Source organism: Eulemur rufifrons, chromosome 20 (assembly GCF_041146395.1).
Source record: "Eulemur rufifrons isolate Redbay chromosome 20, OSU_ERuf_1, whole genome shotgun sequence".
Classification (NCBI taxonomy): Eukaryota; Metazoa; Chordata; class Mammalia; order Primates; family Lemuridae; genus Eulemur; species Eulemur rufifrons.
Window position 1 is genome coordinate 8,516,166 of NC_091002.1, and position 25,848 is coordinate 8,542,013.

Here is a 25,848-nt window from a genome sequence, read left to right on the forward strand (position 1 = left end):
GTATCTCCATATTGCTTTCCACAGAGGTTGCACTAATTTGCAGTCCCACCAGCAGTATATGAGTGTTCCTATCTCTTCACATCCACACCAACATTTACTGTTTGGGGACTTTTTGATAAAGGCCATTCTCACTGGAGATAAGTGATATCTCATTGTAGTTTTGATTTGCATTTGCCTGATAATTAGACATGTTGGGCATTTTTTTCATGTTTGTTGGCCATTGTTCTGTCTTCTTTTGAAAAGTTTCTGTTCATGTCCTTTGCCCACTTTTTTTTTTTCTTTTTTGAGACAGAGTCTTACTCTGTTGCCCAGGCTAGAGTGCCGTGGCGTCAGCCTAGCTTACAGCAACCTCAAACTCCTGGGCTCAAGCAATACTACTGTCTCAGCCTCCTGAGTAGCAGGGACCACAAGCATGCGCCACCATGCCAGGCTAATTTTTTCTATGTATCTTTTAGTTGCCCAGCTAATTTCTTTCTATTTTTTTAGTAGAGATGGGGTCTCACTCTTGCTCAGGCTGGTCTCAAACTCCTGAGCTCAAACGATCCGCCTGCCTTGGCCTCCCAAGTGCTAGGATTATAGGCGTGAGTCACAGCACCCAGCCTTGCTCACTTTTTGATAGGGTTGTTTGATTTTTTCTTGCTGATTTTCCTGAATTCTAAATAGATTCTAGTTATCAGTCCTTTATCGGATGTGTAGCATTCGAAATTTTTTCCCATTCTGTAGGTTGTTTGCTCTCATGACAGTTTCTTTGGCTGTGCAGAAGGTTTTTAATTTGATCAGGTCCCATTTATTTATTTTTGTTGTTGCTGTGATTGCCTTTGGGGTCTTCTTCATAAATTCTTTGCCTAAGCCAAAGTCTGTAAGAGTTTTTCCCACATTTTCTTCTAGAATTCTAATAGTTTCACTCCTATGGTTTAAGTCTGTTACCCACTGTGATTTGATTTTTGTGAGAGGTGAAAGCTGTGGGTCCTATTTTAGTCTTCTTCATGTGGCTATCCAGTTTCCTCAGCACCATTTATTGAATAAGGATTCTTTTCACCAGTGTATGTTTTTGTCTGCTTTGTCAAAGATTAGATGGCTATACGAGGATGGTTTTGTATGTGGGTTCTCAGTTCTGTTCCACTGGTCAATGGCCCTGTTTTTGTGCCAATACCAAGCTCATTTAATAACTATAGACTTGTAGTATAGTTTGAAGTCTGATAAATTAATACCTCCCATTTTGTTCTTATTGCTTAAAATTGCTTTTGGTAAACGGGGTCTTCTCTGGTTCCATACGAAGCATAAAATTATTTTTTCTAAATCTGTGAAAAGTGATGTTGGTATTTTAAAGGGATTGCATTGAATCTGTAGATCACTTTGGGTAGTATAGACATTTTAACAATGTTGATTCTGCTGACCCAAGAGCATGGTATGGATTTCCACCTGTTTACATCCTCTGCTATTTCCTTCCTCAGTGTTTCATAGTTCCCCCTGTAGAGGTCTTTTACCTCCTTAGTTAAATATATACCTAGGTACTTTATTTTCTTTGTTGCTATTGTGAAGGGTATTGAGTCTTTGATTTGGTTCTCAGTTTGACTGTTATTGGCGTATATGAATGCCTCTGATTTGTGTGTATTGAGAAGGATGGAATCCTCTCCAACACACTTTATGAAGCCAACATAACACTGATACCCAAACCAGGAAAGGACGTAACAAAAAAAGAAAACTACAGACCAATATCCCTTATGAATATAGATGTAAGAATTCTCAACAAAATCCTAGCAAACCAAATCCAGGTGCTTATCAAGAAAATAATCCATCACAACCAAGTGGGCTTCATCCTAAAGATACAGGGATGGTTCAACATAAGGAAATCTATAAATGTAATTCACCACATAAATAAAAGCAAAAACAAAGACCATATGATCCTCTCAATAGATGCAGAAAAAACATTCAACAAAATTCAACACTCATTTATGATAAGGCCACTTAACAAAATAGGCATAGACAGGGCCTACAGAAAAATGATACAAGCCATATATGACAAACCCGTAGCAAACATCATACTGAATGGGGAAAAAATGAAAGCATTCCCACTTAGAACTGGAACCAGACTAGGTTGCCCACTATCTTCACTTCTATTCAACATAGTGCTGAAAGTCCTTGCAAGAGCAATCAGGCAAGAGAGCAGAATTAAGGGTGTCCAAATGGGGGCAGAAGAGATCAAAATCTCACTCTTTGCTGATGATATGATATTGTATCTAGAAAACCCCAAGGATTAAACCAAGAGACTCCTGGAATTGATAAATGAATTCAGTAAAGTCTCAGGATACAAAACCACTTCACTATTCTTTGTCAACGTTGTTTTAATTATTCTAGAGCCTTTGCCATTCCATATATATTTTAGAATAATCTTATCCATGTCTACAAAAAAGTTATTGAACTCAGAATAGCCAAAATAATCTTCAAAAAAGAAGAGCGAAATTGGAGGGCTCACACGTCTTAATTTAAAGACTTATCACGGTGGTTAACAGACTTAAACCTTAGGTCAGAAACTATTAGAATTCTAGAAGAAAACGTAGGTAAGACTCTTACAGACATTGGCCTAGGCAAAGAATTTATGAGGAAGACCCCTAAGGCAATCACAGCAGCAACAAAAATAAATAAATGGGACCTGATCAAATTAAAAAGCTTCTGCACAGCCAAAGAAACAGTCACAAGAGTAAATAGACAACCTACAGAATGGGAAAAAATTTTCGCATACTACACATCAGATAAAGGACTGATAACAAGAATCTATTTAGAACTCAGGAAAATCAGTAAGAAAAAATCGAACAACCCTATCAAAAAGTGGGCAAAGGACATGAATAGAAATTTTTCAAAAGAAGATATAAAAATGGCTAACAAACATATGAAAAAGTGTTCAACATCTCTAATCATCAGGGAAATGCAAATCAAAACCACAATGAGATATCACTTAACTCCAGTGAGAACGGCCTTTATCAAAAAGTCCCAAAACTATACATGTTGGCGTGGGTGTGGAGAGACAGGTACTCTCATACACTGCTGGTGGGACTGTAAACTAGTGCAGCCCCTGTGGAAAGCAATGTGGAGATACCTTAAACAGATTCAAGTAGACCTACCATTCGATCCAGCAATCCCATTACTAGGCATCTACCCAGAAGAACAAAAGTCATTCTATAAAAAAGACACCTGCACCCGAATGTTTATAGCAGCACAATTCACAATCGCAAAGATATGGAAACAACCCAAATGCCCATCGATTCATGAATGTATTAGCAAAATGTGGTATATGTATACCATGGAATATTACTCAGCTATTAGAAATGATGGCGATATGGCATCTCTTTGGTTCTCCTGGAGTGAGCTGGAACCCATTCTATTAAGTGAAGTATCCCAAGAATGGAAAAACAAGCACCACATGTACTCACCAGCAAACTGGTTTCCCTGAGAGCACATTTGGGATTCACACCAATTGGGTATTGGATAGAGGTCGGGGCTGGGTGGAAGGGATGGGTGTATACCTACTTGATGAGTGCGATGCGCACTGCCTGGGGAATGGACACGTTTGAAGTTCTCTCTGGGGGGGATGGGGTGGGGGGAGGGGAGGAGTGCACACCTACATGATGAGAGTGATGTGCACTGTCTAGGAAATGGACACAACTAAAGCTCAGACTCGGGGGGATGGGGAGGCATGGGCAATGTATATAGCCTGATCTTTTGTACCCCCTTGATGAGCTGAAAAACAAACAAACAAAAAAAAAAGAAAAAAAAAAAAAAAAAAGACTTATACAAAACTACAGAACCAAGACAATGTGGTACTGGAAGAAGAGAAAACAATAGAATTGATTCCAGAAATAAATCCTTATATTTAAGGTCAATTGTTTTCTGGTAAGGGCGATAAAAAATTCAAATAGGAAAGAAAAGTCTCTTCAACAAATGTGGCCAGAACAACTGAATCAATGCTCACAAAATAACAATGTTGGGCTTCTTCCATACACCATGCACACAAAGTAAATCAAAATATATCATAAATGCAAATGTGAGAGCTAAAACTATGAAATTCTTAGAAGAAAACATAGGAGTAAATCTTTGTGACCCCAGGTTAGGCAAAGTTGACAAAAGGAAAAATAAATATATTGTACTTAATTAAATTATTTTTGTGCTGCAAATAAAACCAACAAAAAAGTGAAAAGACATTCCCAAGGATGAAAGAAAGGGACTGTATCCAGAATATGTGAACAACTCTTACACAGCAATCATAAAAATGGAAATAACCCAATTTATACATTGTTATTCAATTTGCTAGCATTTGTGTAGGGGTTGTCTAAGTTCATGAAAGATATTAGTCTGTGGTTTTCTTTCCATGTACCATGTTTGTCTGGGTTTGGTCTCACTAAATGAGTAGAGAAGTATAATATTTCCTCCTCTTCTATGCTCTGGAAGAGACTGTAAAAGTAGTGTTATTCTTCTTAAAAGGTTTGGTAGAATTTTCGAGTGAAACAATCTGGAGATTTTTCATAAGATTTTAAGTTATGAATTAAGTTCCTTTAATAATACAGGACTATTCAGGTTATCTATTTCATTTTGGTTAAGTTTTTGTAGTTTGTGAGTTTTAAGTAATTCATCCATTTTTTTCTAAGTTGTCAAATATTTGAGCTTAAACTCATTCACAGAATTATTATCCCTTTATTATTTTAAATTATTTTTATTTCAAAATATTAAAGGGGTACAAATGTTTTTGTTACATGGATTGCTTTCATAATGCTGGAGTCACAGCTATAAGTGTGCCTATCACCCAAATAGTGTTCACTGTATGCATTTGGTAGGTTTTTGCCCCTCCCCTACTGCCCCCTCCTGCCTGCTTTTAATGGATGCAGGTCTGTAGTGATATCTCTTGTTTCATTCCTGATGTTGGTGATTTGTGTCTTCTGTCTTTTTACTCTTGTCAGTCCTACTATTAATGGCAGTTTACCAAGTTTATTGATATTGATATTGGTTATCTTTATTGTTTTCTTCTTTTTAGTTTTACAGATTTTCACTCTTGCCTTTAGTATTTCCTTTCTTCTGTTTGCTTTTGGATAAATTTTGATTTTTTTCCTAGTTTCTTCAGGTGAGAACTTATATTATTGATTTAAAATCTTCTTCTCTAACATGAAATTTTAGTACTATAAATTTTGCTCTCAGCACTGCTTTAACTGTATCTCATATATTTTGATATGCTGTATTTTTATTCCGTTCTCTATAGTTTTAATTTATTTTAAAATTTCACAAAGCAGGTGAAAAAAGAGGGTTATTCAGCTGGCTCTTGCTTGCTCTCTTTCTCCCTTTCAGAGTGAGACACCTTTTTCTCCTCCTGCCCTTGGACATCACACTCCAGGTTCTTCCACTTTTGGACTCTGGGGCTTGCGCTAGTAACATCCTAAGAGCTCTCAGGCTGTCAGCCTCAGACTGTGAGTTGTACTGGCAGCCTCCATGATCTTGAAGCTTTTGGACTTGGACTGAGACATGCTACCAGCTTCCTTGGGCACCACACTACTGGCTTCTCTGATTCTCCAGCTTGCAGGTGGCCTGTTGTATGACTTCACCTTTGTGATCATCTGAGCCAATTCCCCCTAATAAATCCCCTTCCATAAATATATCTTATTGGTTCTGTTTCTGTGGAGAGTGCTGACTAATATGGTGGGTCTTATTTTCAGTCCTATATTTTTTGTTTTCTTCCTTTGCTTGCCTTGTTTTTTTCTCCAAGACACCTGCCTGCCCAAGGAAGCTTTAAGTCACTAAATAACATGGTCTAGGTTGGAGAAGAAAAAATGAGAGCTGGCAGCTCTCTAAGCTATGTGGTGCTGAAGGGAAGCCAAGAGTGTTTATTACTTAGTCTAATTCCCACACTGATCCCTGCAACTTCTACCTTGGACTGTCCCAATTTTGACCACAGAGGTCACCTTTTATACCAGATAGGACTGACAATTCTGGGTCAGAAAATGTGCCCTTCTGCATAGCAGGTGGGGAGCTTCCCCAAGTGCATTTATTTACATGGATGCTTCATTTGGGGACAGTTGGGTTCATGCTACTCACAGTCACCCAATGGCAGCTGGGCCTTTATCAGATGCCTACTATGTATTAGGCCCAGTTTTAAGTGTATTTATTCAAGAGTTGCCAGGGATCGGACTGTTACCTGGAATATAAGAACCTGAAAGTTAAGCTCAATCATAGGACAGCAGGGGGAAGTTATGGTGGTGTCAGAATGGCCCAGGCCTCACCATGGTAGCCATGCCAGTCCCTGGAATCCAGGAAGGTTCTAGTAATGACTTTCTTGATAGTCATGAAGCTTGTGCTTGAAGTGTCCTCCAATGCATCCAATGAGATTCTTTGGATTCTGGACTTTTTTTTTTTTCCTTTTTTCCTTTTTTTTTTTTTTTTTCTTATTTCAGCATATTGTGGGAGTACAAAAGTTTAGGTTACAAATATTGCCCTTGCCCCCCCCCCACCCCAAGTCAGAGCTTCAAACGTATTCATCCTCTAGACAGTGTGCGTCACACTCATTATGTATGTATATACCCATCCCCTCCCCCTACATCTGCCCAACACCTGATTAATGTTATTCCTGAATGTGCTCTTAATAAAATGTGGTATATGTATACCATGGAGTATTACTCACCTATAAGAAATAATGAGGATATAGAATCTCTTATGTTCTCCTGGATTCTGGACTCTTTGCATTCAGATACTATGAAATGTGTTTTCTCATAGTGGGGTAGCCATTGTGTAGCAACAAGAGTAGGAATCTTACAGGTAAAATGACCAGCTTTCCACGTGTGAACTCAGTCAAAATTATTTACCTCATTCAACTTCAGTTTGTCCATCTAACAAATGGAAATCATAGTAGTGCTGGCTTACTATGATTGCAGCAGATGATGCTAACTATCCTGACTGATACATGGCATCTCTGACTATAGCTCTCCACTCACTGTGCAATCCTGTGGGACTTTTCTGCAGACGTAAGGGGTGCTGGTCACTACAAGGGTGCACTCCTATCTCACATTCTCTGTCTCACCTTTAATATGTTCCCATGGAGGGGAAAATATCACAGGTGGGTGCAGTTCAGAGTTGTTAGCAATGAAAGTAGACTTAACTCTCCTTAAGAAAAGTGGCAAGACTGAGTCCTAATACAAAGTGCTCAAAAAGTCTTCCTTCATATCCTAAAATCTGGACAGGGTCTAATTTTGGACAGCTGTATCAAAGGCCAAGTGAAGCTTTCTAAGATCTTGAGATATTTGTCCCACTATCGTATGCAAAACATCTAGTTTACAAAAGACTAGTATGGTGGCATTTTTGACAATGATGTTTAGAATTCCTTCCCCTCATGCATGTTTTCCTCTGATGCCCATCTTGTTTGCTGAAGTTATTTTACTTCATATGGTGAGTTAATTTGTTAACGAGTTCACAATGGGACAACTAAGGAATGAAAATTAAATAACCAATAAAATTGGTGAAGTAAATGGAAATGTTACCCCCTACCAATAAGAGGTCACTGTCCTGTCTTATTTTTATATGTACAGGAACTTTACTTATGTTAAGGGACTCATAAGGGGCTCAATCACAAGTTATACAACATAGACATGCTAGTTGAAAATATATTTATTCAATTATTGTTATGTTTCTCCCCATGCAACCCAAGTTGGTTTTCCATCAGGTGAAGAAAGAAGGCATCTACCCAGTCTGTTCTGAGAAGCACCCACTGCTCCCTGGTGTACAGATATCTTCATTAAATATCTAAAACTCCTTCATTATTAGAAAATATGAGATTATTCCAAATCCATGGTATGTAATGCAGATTACACCATAAGCAATTGTCAAATGCCATTTGTGTTTAGTTAACATATCCTTGATTGCAGCCTCATGAAAAATCCTGAGCTAGAACCACCCAGGTAAGTCATTCCTGGATTCCTGACATTGAGAAACTATTTGGTGTTTTAAAGCTGCAAAGCTGGCGATTTGTTTTACAGTGATAGGACACTAATACAGATTTTGGTACCTGGAAGTTGGATGCTGCCATAACATAAAATCTAAAATGTGGGAATGACTATTGCCTGGGGGTTTCTTCTCCAGCCCTCATTTCATGCTCTCTGCCTGAGTGACCAATGGTCTTTTCTTTGTGGTTGGGGCTAAACCTCTTGCACCTGGAGCCTAGAATTGTCATTCATAATGGGGACATTCCTTATGTTTAAGAAATCAGCTCTCCATGAATGCACTCATTTATCCATTCAACTATCCATCCATCCATCCACCCATCTGCCTACTTATCCATTTATCCATCCTTCCATCCAGCCATCCATCCTTCCAATCTACCCACCCATCCACCTACCTATGCATTCATCCATGTACCCATCCATCCATAACATGAGTTATGCATCTGTCACATGCCGTGAGCTGCTGGGCTGCTCCTGGGGCAGTGGATAAGTAGAGATACAAGTGCAATACAGCACTATAGGTAGAGTGTGCAGAGGTGGGGAGGTCAACGGGAGCTTTTCATGGGAGCTGCCATCTAAGCCTATCTCAGTTGTTCTTAACTACAGGTGATTTTTCTCCCAGGTGACATTTGGCAATATCTATAAACTAAAGTGGTGAGATCAGCAGCTAGTGGGTTGAGGCTATGTCTTCCAATGCACATGACAATCACACAACAAATAATTATCTGGCCCAACATCCATAATGCCAAGGTTGAAAAACTCTGACCTGGAGTGACAGGTGAGTGGTTAGTCAGGTGGAGAAAGGGTCTAGGGAGCTTGGCATATGCACCCGAGGGTGGGCATCACTTGTGTAGTAACATGAGCATTGGACAGCAGGGGCCTCTGGGAGCCAGGAGTGGGGAGATGAGGCCTCCTGAGTGTTGAGAGTCTCAACTGTCTTGAAGGCAATTGAGAAAGGTGAACAGTTTTAAGCAGGGAAGGGATGTGATCAGATTCATGTTTTCAAAATGTGAACTACTTCAGCGACAGTGTGAAGGTGGCTCATGGCTAGGGTGGAGGTGCCAGCTCCGGGTACTGGGAGGAGGCAGTGGGCACCAAGGATTTCTCCCACATTGTGACCTGCATGGTCCTCATGGACCAGAGACCCTGGTATTCCATAGTAATACTTTTATTCCTGAATATTTGGCATACTGAACATTCCTATTTTGAGATATTTTAGTAATTCTTTTTCAATAATATATTTTTCAAAAAATAAACCAGATGAAATAACAAAGAATTTAGTTGCATTTTGATCTGAGAAAATGGGGCTGGTGGTAGACATAGAACAGAGGTTGGACTCTTCCTGACATTAGAAAGGTTTCTAGAATCATGTTATAGGTGGAGATAAAATTCCTGGTGGTGCCCCAGAAAATGAGAGCAGCCAGCAGCCTATGGCAGTAATTCCCCCAGACAATAGAATTCTAGGCCAGCCCATTTTTCTGGCCTCAGCTTTGACTAACCAAATGAAGTATTTAATTGACCTCAAAGAAAAATCAATTTCCCCTTTTAATTTTAATTGGATCTTTCAGCTGGTGAGAGCACTACAAAATGAACTTCATTCTCTGTTTGTAATATTAAAGGGAAAAATTAATGTAATTAAAAAATAATCACTGTACATTGTTCTCCTGAAATTTTCCTCCAGAATTATTCATATGGATGTTAAAACCATGCTGTAGATGTTTTCATTTTTTTGTCTTTTCTTGGCAGCCATGCTTCTTCTTTAAGATATGGACCCTGATAGACTTTGCTCATCTCTAGCAGGCACTACTGGGAATTAATTCTGTGTTGTTGCTGCCAATTCTGGGATTAAATGGGACTCCCTTTCCCAGAAAAGATTTCTACTTTTAAAAATTAAAGAGCAAGGGTAATGTCTTTCATCACAGGATCCAGTTTGTACTCCAGCACGGAAGACAAATTTCTGTCTAAACTAATACATTCTGCCTGAATGATTTTTCATGCTGCTGTAAAATTGAGTGAGTGTTGTAAAAGAACATGGATCTGGCTAATAAATGGGGTTGCTAGGGGAATTAAATTATCAATGATAGAAAAAGTTAATTTTTCTCAGGTTAAAAATATAATAAATCTCTGTAATTAAGGTGTTTCAATTTTTCCTTCCCTAGTACAAATTGGATTTTGCATATGGAAAGATGAAATCACTTGGGCATATATAAAAATTTATTAGAACTGTGTGAGAATTATCTAAAAAGATGTTAAGAAGCACAGCCGACTTTCACACAGACAGGCATGCACAGTGAAGTCCTGAAATTCCAGAGTGTGTGGCTTGCAATTTATAACACACATTTAACTTTATTTGGGTTGTAACAATGTGAATCTTCCTTCTCAAACAGTATGCAATTGCAGGCAGGCAACCTGGGCCACCGTCTTTGTTTCTCCAGTTGCAAACACTATAATAGTAAATGGGAGAATTCTATTTTATAACATAATTATATCTAGAATTATAATTCTGGAATTCGAGAATTCTAGAGCCCATTATAGGTGATAAAGGGAACCAAAAAACCCTTAATTTTGACCTATTCATCTCATTAAACATAACTCTTTGCTCACTCCTAATAAGGCAGGTAGGTGCAGGGTCCCTGTTCTGCAGCCTGCCCTGAGCTCAGTGGCCATGGAGCTAAGCCAGCAGAAAGCGGGACAGGACCTTTCCTCGTACAAGTGCTTCCCTCAATATATCCACTCACAAACTACAACCACTCAGAAATAGAACATGGTGGAATGGGCAAAGTAGCACCTGTGGTGACATAGAGATGTTAAAGGTGTGTGTCCACCAGCAAATCAACTGGGCTGGGGAAGGGAAAGGACCTGACCATGAGGCGGAGTGTGTGGGCAGTGAAGCTTGTCCTGTGTTCCCTTGAATTGACTGTCAAAGCATGAGGTGGGCGTGGATGAAGATCTCCCACCAGCGTGAGTCCAGCACATGTAAGAATGCTCATCACACGCTGGGAACTGCATGCCACTGTGCTCTCCACCTCACCCCCAGGTGGTGCTGGGAAGAGCCAAAGGAAGGTGTGTATCTTACAGTTTGAAGAAATACAAGGTTAACACTGCATTCCTTAGATGAGTAAATAGAGGAAAAAAAGTTGCCTCCCTCTCCCTACTCGCCAAGAAAACACACTTCAAATCCAGGGAAAGGGAAATACAGCAGATATTCAGAATGAGAGCATACAATGGAGTTTGTTTGCTTGTTTAGAAACAGGCACCCTCAGTAGAATGTAAGTGGACATAGCTCTACAAGCCTGGGGCATACAGGTAGAAGAAGACAAATTGATATGGAAAAAGCAGGTAGTATGAAGAGACAAGAAGATAAGATGAGAAGGCAATGCAGTGAGACTGAAAATGACCTGGTTGAAATAAAGATTTCAATAAAGGACCTTTGGAAAGAAGACTCTTTGCAGTGAGTGGTAAAGGACATACACAGAACTGCAGAAAGTGGAATCACTGATGGGAAGGGGCTTTTGAGAAGCCTTGGTAGACTGCATAAAATATGGACAAATAGGTTTAATCTACAAGGGAGAATGAAAGGAGAATAAAATAACCTGCAAAGTAAGAACACAGGTGCCCCTACTGAGGTAACATGGGCAACTGGAATGTTCACCATAATCAAAATAATTAATCTTGAATTATTAATAGTATAATTCAAGAAAAGTTTCCATATCTAGGGCATGAGCATGTAGATCAAAAGGGTTCTTTTATTTTCTGTAAGCAGTGATCCCCAAGGAATAATAACTGGACATCCTGGGACAAAATTGCATTAGAAGGATGAATAGAAATCTCTCTGCCCCAAAAATATCCAGAGAGAAAAAGAAGGTACCAACAAGAAAATCAAATTCAGACTTCTTTAGTGTGATTTACATAATGTTTACAATTTTTTTTTCCGGGGCGTGGGCAGGGTGGCAGGGGAAGATTATCACAAATTTTATTCACATCCCAAAATGAAATGGTGAGATACTCAAAGATGTATGTCTAAATTTCATCTTTTGATAAAAAAAGTTAAGAAACTGGTATCCTAGAAATAAAGAGATCTGGGATGGGAAAATGAGGACATTGTGTCAGTAAAAGCCTGATGATGAACACTGAAAGTAGTGAAAGGTAAAATTAACCTAATCATTGTTACACACTTGCAAATCAAGAACATATATTACAACTCGTATTTGATGCTTGAGAAAGAATGCAAAATGAATTACATGGAGAATTTTAAGGTATAGTTGGTGATAAAAAAATTAAAAAATGTGGGCATACAAAATGAGGAAGCAAAACATACTAAATTTCAAATATTGTGCAGATGAGGGAGCAGAGCCAAAAGACACATTTTTCTCTCTCATTTGAATAAAAAATCATAGGTTGAACAACTAAACCAGAATGTTATTATAATAAACCATTAGATTAAATAAAATTAAACATGGTATTCCTTAAATTTATTGCAATATATTAGAAGTAAGAACAAATACAGGGGGGATTATGATAAATATAGTATAAATGGGATGGACTTCATTTAAAAAAAGACATATATTCCCAAACTTCATTAAAAATCAGTATCCATCTATGTGTTTACATTCTAAAACAGCTTTAAAAAGTTAATATAAAAATTAACTTGTACATCAAGAAAACATAATGATAACATAGATGGCAACATTGCATTCAAAGAAATAAAATTCAAGACAGAAAACATTCAATGGAATGACTGAAAAAATATCATGATGGATCCATAACATTCACAAATACTCGCGTACTGATTGATATTGTACCAAAATATATAAAGGAAAACTATCAAGATAAAAAAAATAATAGATGATCCTCACGGAAGTTAGGGATATAGTTACCTGAGCCCTTGATAGGTTCCAGCAAACATATAACAAAAAAGGTCACAAAAAAGGAGAGTAAGAATAAAGAAATTATTACCTTCTATGGCAGAAAACACACCTTTTGAAGTATGTATAAAACATTTACAAAAATCATCAAACAGAATTTCCAAAAACTTGTAAATTAGAGGTACTGGTCATACTCCTATCTAGCTTTAATAAAACATGAAAGGAATATGAAAAAACTTACAAAAATTAACCAGATATTTAAAAATACTTGTGCAAAATTATTGGATCAAAAGAGAAATGAATTCCAATTATAGGCAATTAGAATACTACCTATCTTGAAATAGAATTACACATGCATTGAGTAAAAGTTTAGAGACAAAATAAATAATAAAAATAGTATGTAACTAAAGAAGTCAGAAATTTAAAAAAAAAATAGTTCTTAAAAAGGCAGGAGAAATGAAACAATAATGAATAATATGATTTATAAAGTTTTCATAATCTGGCTCTTTGATGAAGCTGTTGGCAAATCTCATCAAAGAAAAAGAAAAAATATACAAAAAAAGCAATACCAGAAAAGATGACATTAAAAGAGAATATTGAGAGGATTATGTTCATAACCTGTATTCTAGTAAACAATAAAATCATGGTTAAGAATTTTTTTTAATTTTATGTGAAAATATCTGTTAACATGACTGACAAAAAGTGGGGGTGGAAGTTCTGGAAATGTGGTGATTAGAAGCTCATACCTGACTTCCACCTTTTCTGAGATTTCTTGGAGAGACTAGATATAGGGCTTTGCTCTTCAAAGGCAGACAAGCCGAAGGGGCTGTGGCAGAACTTAAGGCTTATCTATTGCTTTGTAGCAAAGCACATGGAAATTTAGTGACTTAAAACAGTGGCAAATCAAAACATTTGATTTGCTTATGATTCTGATAAGCTGATGGGCTGGGTCCTCTTGACATTTATCCTAATTTTGCATTGGCCAAGCTGAGAGGTCAGCAGAGTCTGGGCTCAGCTGGGATGCTGGACAGGTCCCTAGCTCTCTCCAGTAGTTTCATGGTCTTGCCCTCTCCATGTTGTCTCTCCATCAAGGTATCTGAGCATGTTATGCTGCAGCTCTGGACTCCCATAAACACAGAAGCAGAAGCTACGATGTCTTCTTAACCATAGAACAGTTACAGTGTCACTTTCTTTACATTTCATTGGGTAAATCTTTTACAAGATCAGCCTAGATCCAAACAGAACGGTGTGAGGTGTGAACACTTGAAGGCACGATTCTTTGGAATCTACTCATGTAACTTAAAACCACAGCCATTCTGGGGCCTGTGAATATTGTTCAGTTCCAAGGGTAGCTTGACCCAAAGCAGTCTGTGAATCTCTCCAGAAAGGAGCTGCTGGTGTGCAGGTGCATGTGGAGATCCTTTTGGTCTTGATAGCCATGGAGAAAGATGGGAAATTGAGCTTGGGTTGGTTAGTGCACAGCTCCTCTGGTTGGGTGAAGACTGTGGTTTATACTTGGAAGCAGGGAAGATTCCACGTCACAAAATGAGGGTAATGATTTGTCAGCTTGCTCCCTGCACATACTTAAGGACCAAGAATGATACACCTCTTACTATTGGGTTTGTTCCTGTTCCAGAAGCCCTAAAAGCCTGATGAGTCTGGTTGATGAGGGGACACAACAGAATGATTAGGCAAAGAAAAGTTTGAAGTCATCCAGGGTACCTGGGGATGCCAGAGAGGAAGTCTAAGGTTAATAACTTATAACATTTGATTCCTATTGACCTGGGAGAAGATCCACAAGATAATTTAAAAAATTAACGAGAAGCTCTAGAAGATGTCACTAGAGCACAGAATTATTTTCAGAATCTAAAAAGTAGACTAAACAATGGATTTTTAATTAAAATTAATATGTTTAGCAGATGAAATGAAAGATGGGCATGGTGGATAATTGATTTACAGATGTGGGAGACCAAGTAAAGGAGAGATTCTATAATACCATGAACATGCACACACACATGGACTCACAGTGATATGAAAGTCATGAGGGAAAAGATAAAGAGACTTGGAGGACAAATTCAGGATATCCAGTATGTGAGTAACAGGCATTCCAAATGGTAAACAAAAAAAGAATAGGTGAAAGAAAAGGAATTCTTAAAGATTTAGTACAAGTGATGATACGCTATACTGATTATTCAAGTGGGTCTCATGGTAGAAGCAAGTGTGAGAAAATGAGTTTGTAGATCAACAGAGATCAACCCTTGACAAGCTTGGAGTCCAGCAAAAAGGGTAGGTGGGATAGTTTGTTTCTCCCTCCTACACATCTCTGGCAGTCAACAGGCTCCTGAGCTGCTGGAGAGCCTTTCTACTCTCATGAGCCCAAAAATGCCTGCCACCAGTGAACTGGGAGCTTCTTGAGGACAAAGCACCAAGATGGCAGGCCCCTTGGGGCACTTCCAGTCACCACAGACCTGAGCCGAGATGGCAGGCATCGTATTGCTTCTTCACCTACCGTGCACCTTTGTCCTCCCCATGGGGCTTCAGCCCCTCAGTTTTCATTTCACTTGTCCTTACACAAACATTTCCCAACTCTGGCCTAGACTGCAGGAGCCACAGGGAGCCAGTGGGACCCAGGGGATCTGCATGATCCCAGAGCCTGGACATTCCAAGTGGGCTGCCTCCAATAGAGAGGGACACAATTGACCAGAGTGCTAGATTTCCTCCATTTAGACTCTTTTCCTCCCCTTCCTCTCCCCTAACTGTAGCTGCCAAGAGAGATGATTGAGCTGGGGCTCTTAGGAGCAGCTAATCCCCTCTGTTGGGGCATCTACCACACTGAGGCTTCCACAGAGAGTGGAGCTCAAACCTTTCCTCTTAAAGACCTGCAGTGGACTAAGCAGTGCTTGGACTGTGAGCTCCCTATTCACTGGCCCTTCCCAGTGCTCCTTGCCCAGCTGTTCCATCAGAGCAGGGCACATCCCAAAGCAGATGGACATCAAACCTGCTTGAGCACCCCATAGGCAATTTGGGACGAGTACACTTCTCCTTGGCCCAGTCAGGGATTGATTTTCTGGGACCTGGGGAAAGGTCCACAGGCCAGATCCTGTACCCTCAGGACTCAGTTGTATTCCTCAGGGGCACAGAGGGGAGATTTGTGAACTAGTTTCTGGAGGCAAGGGAGCCCATGTGGGCAGAACTGAAAAGAGAGTGCAGTGTGGGTCTCAGGAGCAGCACGCTTGTGGAGTACCCCTTCCCCCACAGGAAGGCTGCACTCAGCCCAGGGTAGGACCCAGGACAGGGAAGCTCCCAGCCCACAGTGCCACCATCAGAGAGCTCAGCTATTTTGAGCTCCTGACAACCAGTAGATGCTGGAGGGAGACCATGGACCAGAGGAGTGGAGAGAAGAGTGAAACCCACTCCTGCAAGCCAGGCTGTGAATCTCAGATGGCTGCTCCCCTCATAAGCAGACTTTCTAGCCGGGTGGGGCCACTGAAGCCCCTCGCTGGCATCTCTCCCCAGAACGCTGGAAGTGGGCCTTTGATCCCTGCTGAGACAACCACTTTATCAAATTTTGAGGAGGCTGAAGGCAGGCTCACCCTATCCAGCCCCACCCAGCCTCACTCCAGCACCCACCTTTGCTGTGGTGGAGAATAAGGACTCATCTGGAAGTTCCAGGGCCCATGCCCACCACCTAGGGCATTTAAGTGCTTCTCCTGAAGAGCTAAAGCCAGTCACCAGTCACAAAAGCAATAATGCAGCTTGTTCCATTCAGCAAACACCACCTACTAACAAGGTGGTCAATTCGCACAGCCCTTTACAACACTTACTGACTCAACCATACACAGTATGGTGGATTCTTACCCATAAGCACCACTTACTATCTCAGAGACTAAACTGGTCTCGCCAATACAATTTACACTGTTAAGGAGACCACAAGGCTGGGGAAAGAGGAAAGATCTCAGAGATCTCCATCCTCCCTCATCAAAAAGAGACAGGGAATCTATCCACTCACATAGCTCACCACTGCTACAGCCTACAAACAACTAGCAACTGAGAAAACCACCACACTAAGTATATCTATAACCAAGAATCCATTCAGAACCTAGACTACCATCAAAGCACCCAAAAGCAAAGCCAAAAGTCCTTACCCAACATGTTCTACAGATAAACCCTTATGAGTGAGGGTGGGGAAAAAGAGCACCATGTAAATGAAAGAAAATCCAAAAATAAAAAGCAACAGCTGCTCCACATGAGCAGGAATCAGTGAAAGAACTCTGGAAGTATGAAAAATCACAGCAAAAGAACACCCTCAAAGGGGAACACCAGCTCTCTAGCAATAGATACCAACCAAAATGAAAATATAGAAATGAGAGATAAATAATTCCAAAAATGAATTATAAGGAAGCTCAATGAAATTTTAGAGAAAATGGAAAACCAACTCAAAGAAACCAGAAAGACAATTCAGGAAATGAATGAAAAATTCACTAAAAAGATTGACATAGTAAAAAAAATAGAACTTCTGGAAATGAAAAATTCATTTAAAGAAATATAAAACACAGTGGAAAGTTTTAAGAAAAGAGTAGATCAGACACAGGAAATAATCTCAGAACTTGAAAATAACTCTTGAGTTAACTCAGTCAGTCAAAAATAAAGAACAAAGAATTAAGAGGAATGAACAAAGTCTATGAGAAATCTGGGATTACGTAAAACAGCCAAATATAAGAAACATAGGCATGGCTGAGGGAGAAGAAGAAATTCACAAGGGCTGGAAAACCTATTTGAGGGAATAATTGAAAAAAACTTCTCTAATCTTGCTGGAGATCTGGGTCCAAGAAGCTGAATGAACACCTGGGAGATTCATTGCAAAGAGGCAATCACCAAGACATGTAGTCATCAGACTGGCCAAAGTCAGCACAAAGGAGGAAATCCTATGAGCTTTGTGCCAAAAACATCAAGTAACCAATTAACTTACAATGGAAAACCCATCAGGCTAACTACATAATTCTCAACGGAGACCCTGTGAGCTAGAAGGCATTGGGCACCCATCTTCAGTCTTCTTGAACAGAAAAAGCTACCAGCCTAGAATTTTGTATCTTGCAAAACTAAATTTCATATATGAAGGAGGAATAATGACTTTTATAGACAAGCAAACCCTGAGGGAACTTGGCAAGACCATACCTGCTCTGCAGAAAATATTCAGAACTGCATTATACATGGGTCAGCACAACAGACACCCACCAGTGTAAAATAACTGAAGAGATAAAGCTCAGAGTTCATATAAAACAATAGCACAAGAGGTAAAACAAAGCAATAAGATATTGCCTAACAGTATGAACAGAACAGCATGCCACATACCAATTCTACCAATCAATGTGAATGGTCTGAATGCCCCATTCATGAAACACAGGCTGGCTAAAAGGATGACAAAACACAACCCAAATATCTGCTGTCTCCAGGAAACACACCTAACCCACAAGGATTCATACAGACAGACTTAAGGTGAACGGATGGAAAAAATATTTCATGCAAACAAAAACCAACAGGAATCAGTTGTAGTCATTTTTGTATCAGATAAAATTGACTTTAGATCAACAATAGTAAAGAAAGACAAACATGGTCATTATATAATTGTAAAGGGAAGAAATTTATGAGAAGACATAATGATTCTAAATATTTATGCACCTAACACAGGAGGACTCAGACTCATAAAGCAAATTCTACTAGACCTAAGCAAATAGATAAACATCAGCATCATAATTTCTGGGGATTTCAACATCCTACTAACAGAACCAGACAGATCATCTAAGCAGAAAATAAATAAATACTGGACTTACATGAGACTTTAGGACAATGGGCCTAACAGATATTTACAGAACATTTTCTCAAAAAACTACTGAATATACATTTTTCTCATCAGCACATGGAATATTCTCCAAGATTTATCATTTCTTAGGCCACAAAACAGATCTCAAAACATTCAAAAAATTAGAAATCATACCAAGTATCTTCTTGGACCACAATGGAATAAAATTAGAAATCAACTCCAAAAGAAACACTCAATTCTACAAAAAGTCATGGGGATTAAACAACCTGATACTGAATAATTGTTGGATCAATAACAAAATTAAGATGGAAATAAAAATATTCATCAACCTGAAAGATAAAGGGGTCACAAGCTATCAAAATATTAATATATGGGATTCAGCAAAAGCAAAAGCAGTCCTAAGGGGAAAATACATAGCCTTAACTGACTATATTAAAAAGAAAGAAAAATTACAAATTAATAATCAAGTGACACATCTCAAAAAAACTAGAAAAGGAAGAGCAAACCAAACCCAAAGCCAGCAGAAGAAAAGAAATAACAAAGGTCAGAGCAGAGCTAAATGAAATGCAAAACAAAATAAAACAAAACAAAATACAAAGGATCAATGAAACAAAAAGTTGGTTCTTTGAAAATATAAACAAAATTGATAGACTTTTTTCTAGATTAAACAGTAAAAGAATAGAAAGGACCCAAATAAACTCAATAGCAAATGAAAAAGGAGACATTACAAGTGATAAAACATGAATACAAAAATATCATCTGTGAATACTATGAAAATCAATATGGACAAAGACTTGAAAACATAGAGAAAATGTACAAATTCCTGGAAACACACAACCTCCCAAGTCTCAATCAGAAAGAAATAAAAATCCTGAACAAAACAAAAATGAGCAGCAAGATTGAAGCAGTAATAAAAATCTCTAACAACAAAAAAGCCCCAGACTACATGGATTCACAGTCAAATTTTACAAGACCTACAAAGGAGAATGGGTACATATACTGCAGAAAGTATTCCATAATGTTGAGTAGGATGGAATCCTCCCCAACTCATTTTACAAAGCCAGTATCACCTTGATACTAAAGCCAGGAAAAGACACACTCACACACACACAAAAAACTGCAAACCAATACCCCTTATAAATATAGATGTGAAAATCCTTCATAAAATACTAGCAAACCAAATTTAATGGCACATCAAAAAAAAAAATCAACTATGACCAAGTGAACTCCATTGCAGTGATGCAAGGATAGTTCAATGTACATAAATCAATAAATGTCATTCAGTACATAAATAGAAGCAAAAACAAAGACCATACGATCATCTCAATAGATGCAGAACAAGCATTTGACAAAATCCAGCACCCTTTCATGATAAAAACCCTAAACAAATTAGGCATAGAAGGGACATGTCTCAGAATTATAAAAGCCATATATGACAAACCCACAGCTAACATCATACTGAATGAGGAAAGTTGAAAGCATTCTCACTAAGAACTGAAACAAGACGAGGGTGCCCACCTGCCACCACTTATATTCAACATAGTGCTGGAAGTCATAGCCAGAGCAATCAGGCAAGAGAAAGAAATAAAGTGTATCCAAAGCAGGAAAGAGGAGGCCAAACTATTGTTTTTTGCGGATGATATGATCTTATATCTAGAAAACCCCAAAGATTCCACCAGGAGACTCCTCAAATTAATGAATAAATTCAGCAAAATCTCATGTTAAAAAATAGATACATACATCAGTAGCATTGCTATCAATCAATAACAGTCAAGCTGAAAGTCAAACCAAAGACTCAGTACCATTCACAATAGCTACAAAGTAAATAAAATACCTAGGAATATACTTAACCAAAGAGGTGAAAGATCTCTACAAATAGAACTTTAAAACACTGAGGAAAGAAATCACAGATGACACAAACAAATGGAAAAACAAATCACACTCATGGATTGGTAGAATCAACATTGTTAAAATGTCCACACTACACAAAGTGATTTACAGATTCAATGTAATCCCTAAAAATATACCAGCATCATATTTCAGAGATCTAGAAAAAATAATTCTGCACTTTGTTTGGAACCAGAAAAGAGACCAAATATGTAGAGGAATCTTAAGCAAAAAGGGCAAATTGGGAGACATCTCGTCACCAGACTTCAAACTCTACTACAAGTTTATAGTAATCAAAACAGTATGGTATTGGCACAAAAATAGAGACATAGACCAATGGAACAGAATAAAGAACCCAGATATAAAACCATTCATGTGTAGCCAACTGATCTTTGATAAAGCAGTCAATATACATTGGGGAAAAGAAGCTCTATTTAATAAATGGTGCTGGAAAAATTGGATAGCCACATGCAGAAGAATAAAACAGGACTCCTGTCTCTCACCACTTACAAAAATTAATTCAGGATGGTTTAAGACTTAAATTAAGGCACAAAAGCATAAGAAAAATAGACAAAAATGTAGGAAAAACCCTTAAAGAGATTGGCATAGTCAAAGAATTTATGACTAAGACCCCAGTGGCAACCACAGCAACAACAAAAATAAATAAATAGTTCCTGGTTAAATTAAAATGTCCTTGTACAGCTAAGGAAATGAGCAATGGAGCAAACAGACAATCTATAGGATAGGAGAAAATATTCAAAATCTATATATCCAATAAATGGCTAATAACCAAACTCTACACAGAACTCAAGTAAATCAGCAAGAAAAAAACCCAAACAACTCCATTAAAAAGTGGGCAAAAGATAGGAGCTTTTCCAAAGAAAATAGACAAATGGCAAATAAACATTTGAAAAAATACTCAATGTCACTAATCATCAGGGAAATGCTAATTAAAACCACAACAAGATATCACCTTATCACACTTAGAATGGCTTTTATTAAAACAGCCATAAAACAATAGATTTTGGCATGGATGCATAGAGGAAGGAACACGTATACACTATTGGTGTGACTGCAAATTAGTACAACCATGACAAACAGTATGGAGAATTCTCAAAGAACTAAAAATAGGCCTACCATTCAATTCAGCAATCCCACTACTGGCTATTTACCCAAAGGAAAAGAAGTCATTTTATTGAAAAGAAAAAGAGTTTGTAACATACTTGAATTCCAGAAGTGTAGCTCCCAAAGAATATGTTATTGTCCCAGGGGATGCTAAGCCTTGTGCTCTATCAGGGTGTAGGTATCAGGTGATAGGTGTTAGCCTAATGCTGCATATCACTTTTGACATAGTACCACTAATATGATAATTCCAAACCACGTCCACAGCAGCAGACTGCTGAGACATTGTAGTCTACGCATGACACCCAGTGTGGGCTACCCCAGCTGTGGTAGTCTACCATTCTCACTTCTGAGGAACGAGCCTCTACTTTCTCTCCAACCTGCATGGTTCTCAAGGTGCCTCTGTGTGCAGATGTCTGCAACTCCCACTTTAATATCTCTGTCACCTCTAGAAGAGGCTGAATGTATGCAAAGCTTTCCAGATAGAGGATGTCTTAGGATTGAATATACTCAGTGATACTCAGGCATAGAAAAGAGAGCATCTGCTTGAAATGTTGACTATGTAGCTTGTACGGAATGGAAACTTTAAAGTGTTTAGAAAATACAAAGGATCAGAATCTGGTGGTTCAACCTCATGGCCAATGAGTTTGGACTCCTTCAAAACTGTACCTCCAAGACTCTAAGGCAAACAGTTAAAAATAATTTGGAGCAAACAATTAAAAAATAAACAATATGTTTACAAGGGAGCCAACTCCTATGAGAGAAATCAAAGAGGAGGCTCTTTCATGCTGCATGAAAATTCAACCTGTCAGGGTAACCCAGGATGTGAGTACAAGCTGCTCTGCATGGCCTCCACCAATCCATCTACATCCTTTCAGAGGTCTGATGTCCAGGATTTCAGGTCAGAGAACCAGAAACAAATTTGTGGTAGCATCCAGAAAACTCCTAGAAATAGTGAATATCCTTTTTTACCTGGAGAGATTTTCACTTCAAAGTGCTGAAATTTTTCCTAACATCAAGGAAGATTTTAAGCTGAATTGGAAATAATCCAAAAACTTCATTTGGGGATCATGGTATATTGAAAAACTGACCATGAATTCTTCCCTATGTGCATTCACACCATTGACTATGACCTTGAGGATTCTCCTATCAAGAAATAGGATATATTTCTCTACCAGTAGAATCTGGGTTGGCCATGTGACTTGTTTTGGCCAATGAGATTTTGGCAAGCACACACATTTGGCCCAGAATAAATCTGTTTAAATTATTTTACAAAGTTTGCGTTCTTTTCCATTGACAATAGAAAGATGTTGAAATTATGTTAAAACTCCCTGAACTTTGTCTGTATAAATGATCCCAAACCTCTAAACTTCGAAAAACTGACTTCCATTCCTTGGATCTGTGCTTTGCAGGCAGGTTCTCCTCAAACTTTGTGCTTGAATAAGATCTCTTTAAACTAAATTCTCACCCTTTTGATTATTTTAGGTTGACACTTCTATTTATCTCTTCCCCAAGAATGGGTAAGCTTAGTGATCCTTTGAGTGACTTACATACACATGTGACCCCACGGAGATGTTCTAACAGATTGACATGCATGATGAGTAAAAACATCCATCAGCTGTGTTCACGTAGGCTCAGGTAGACATGGGTTATATTGGAGTCAGATCTGTCAGACAAAAGCTTCCTGTGGCCCTGAGAGTAGCTTCACAGATACCCTCCTCTGGAAGTAGGTCCTGTGAAGGAAAAATAAAAACGTCAGGGCCCCTAGGTCTCATTATGCCAAAGGGAGAACTGAGCTTGGGAACTAATTCACACAAGCACTGCAGTCCTCTCCCCAAACTCACCTTCTCAATGAGGTAAGGAGGTTTTGAAGTTGTTGTTTAAGACATGAAGGGACTTGGTAATGACTAAGCAGAATTTTAGTGGACAGGTTATGGGAGGGAGAAATAAGGCCTGGCTAGCAAAGGTCTTGTAATACAGACAGATAATCCTCAAGGTAAAAGTTCTCAGGGAGAATAGGTGATAAATGATTCTGTTCAGACCTTTGAAGGTGTCAGACTCTCAGTTAATCTTTCCTAGATCACATAAGCAGGACCTGGCTGCATTTAATTGAGATTCTCTACAGATGTAAATTTCTCCCCCACCCTCCCAAAGACAGCTTTGCAGCATTATTTTTGTTTGTCAGCAGCTGTCTCAAAATATGTCAAAGTAATGTATTTTGGGGTAAAATATTTCTGATTTTCTCCTGCCCTAAAACCTTTCAAGATATATAGCCTCCTCTAAAACAAGTGCATGTCAATTATAACCTTAGGGCTGTGCCTAGATAAACGCTTGAATGTCTTGATTGTTGATTACAATCTTATCTCCACACAGGCAGACCAAGGAAGAGATAAGACCAATCACCTACCCTGAGAAGACTACAAAATTGACTATTTCCTCTACTCTTTTTTCTTAAATCTTCATCTTATGTATAATGTAGATTTACTGAGCAATCAATAGAGCTTCACAAGAATGCAATCATTTGCTTCACTGCTCACCTCCTCCCCGCTTGCTTCCTCCCATAAACGTTTCTGTAAATAGGAAATTCTCAAAACCTTCTGCAGAGATCCTGGTCTGTAGTTTTCCCAGGCACGTCTCAGACTTTGGCTTAATAAACCTCAATTGAGTAGAATTCTTGTTTTCAGCCACTAATTACTTAACAGCCCCCACCATCAGAATGCATAACAGCGGCTCAAGTAGCTGGAATCTGTTTTGTAGGACAAGGAAATCATCAGTTCTTCTTGCTTCTACCTGGCAGGTGAGGACTGCAGTCAGGAGGGCTACCTCCTCCACTCTTCCAGGTAAGGTCAAGGCATAGTGGGAGGGAGCATGGTAAGATGTAGACATTTTCTGGGTTTGCGTCTCTTTAGTTATCTATTGCTGTAAACTGTCAACCGAAAAGAAGCCAAACTCTGTAAAACAATTTAAAGAGGTTCATTCTGAGCCAAATTTGAGGACCATGACCTGGAGGCACGCCCAAGAAGCCTTGAGCAATTGGACTCACTATGGTTGCATTACAGTTTGGTTTTATACATTTCAGGGAGACAGGAATTACAGGTAAAATCATAAATCAATACACGGAAGCTGTACATTGGTTTGGCCCGAAAAGGTGGGACATCTCAAAGCGGGACCTTACAGGTTAGGTAGGTTTAAAGACTCTTTGATTTATAATTGGTTAAAGAAATTAAACTTTCTCTAAAGGCTTGTAAGATTTTAAGTTAAGATAAGGATGTCTGTTAATCCGAGACAAGCTACCAGCCATATATTTGTTGTATAAATCGAGGACATGCAGGTTTGCCTTGTATAACCTAGGCCTGTTAATGAGTTACAAAGGTTATCTACAAGAAGGGAGGCGGGCATGATGAGGCATGTCTGACCTCCCTCCTCATGGCTGGCAATTCAGTTTTAGGGTATCCCCTTGGCCAGGAGGGGGTACATTCAGTCAGCCGGTGAGAGGGGAGCCTTAAGATTTTATTTTAGTTCACAAACAAACCATACCTGAATTGTTTTGACTTAAAAGAACTGTTAACAAATGTTATGGGAGGCCACTGTTCTGGAGTGAGCTCCTGCACTAGGCACCAACAGACCAGACCAAACCAAAATGGAGTCACTCATACTAAAGTTCCATGTCACCAAACCAAAACTATATTGTTTATCTGGCCCTCTGAATAAACCAAAGAGATAGAGAGAGCTAATAGCCAAACAGGCCAGTTTCAGCTGGCATAATTAGGAAGTCCCCTCTGTTTTAACCTTACAAGAGAGTAATCTGAAGTGACCTGATGTTAACTGTTGGGGTGAAGGGAAAACTTCCCTTCTGCCCTTGGAAGGTTTACTGAAAAATTAACTCACCGTAAAGCAGCTTAATAAGAGAAAGGCCATGCAAATTTTATTGTTATGGTACCCAGGGGAGAATCACAGAGTGATTGCCCAGTATCCCAGTAAGACTCAAATACATATAAATCTTTATTTTAGAGGGGAGTGGAGGTGAGGAATATAGGTAATTCTGTTGAGGGGCAATAAACAGAGGATGAATGGATAGTTGGCAGGATGAATGGATGGGGGAAACAGATTGATTTGTAAATGAGTCTCTTTGGAAATTAAATTAACTAGAGAGATAGGAATTATTTTGAAAATGGGCTGG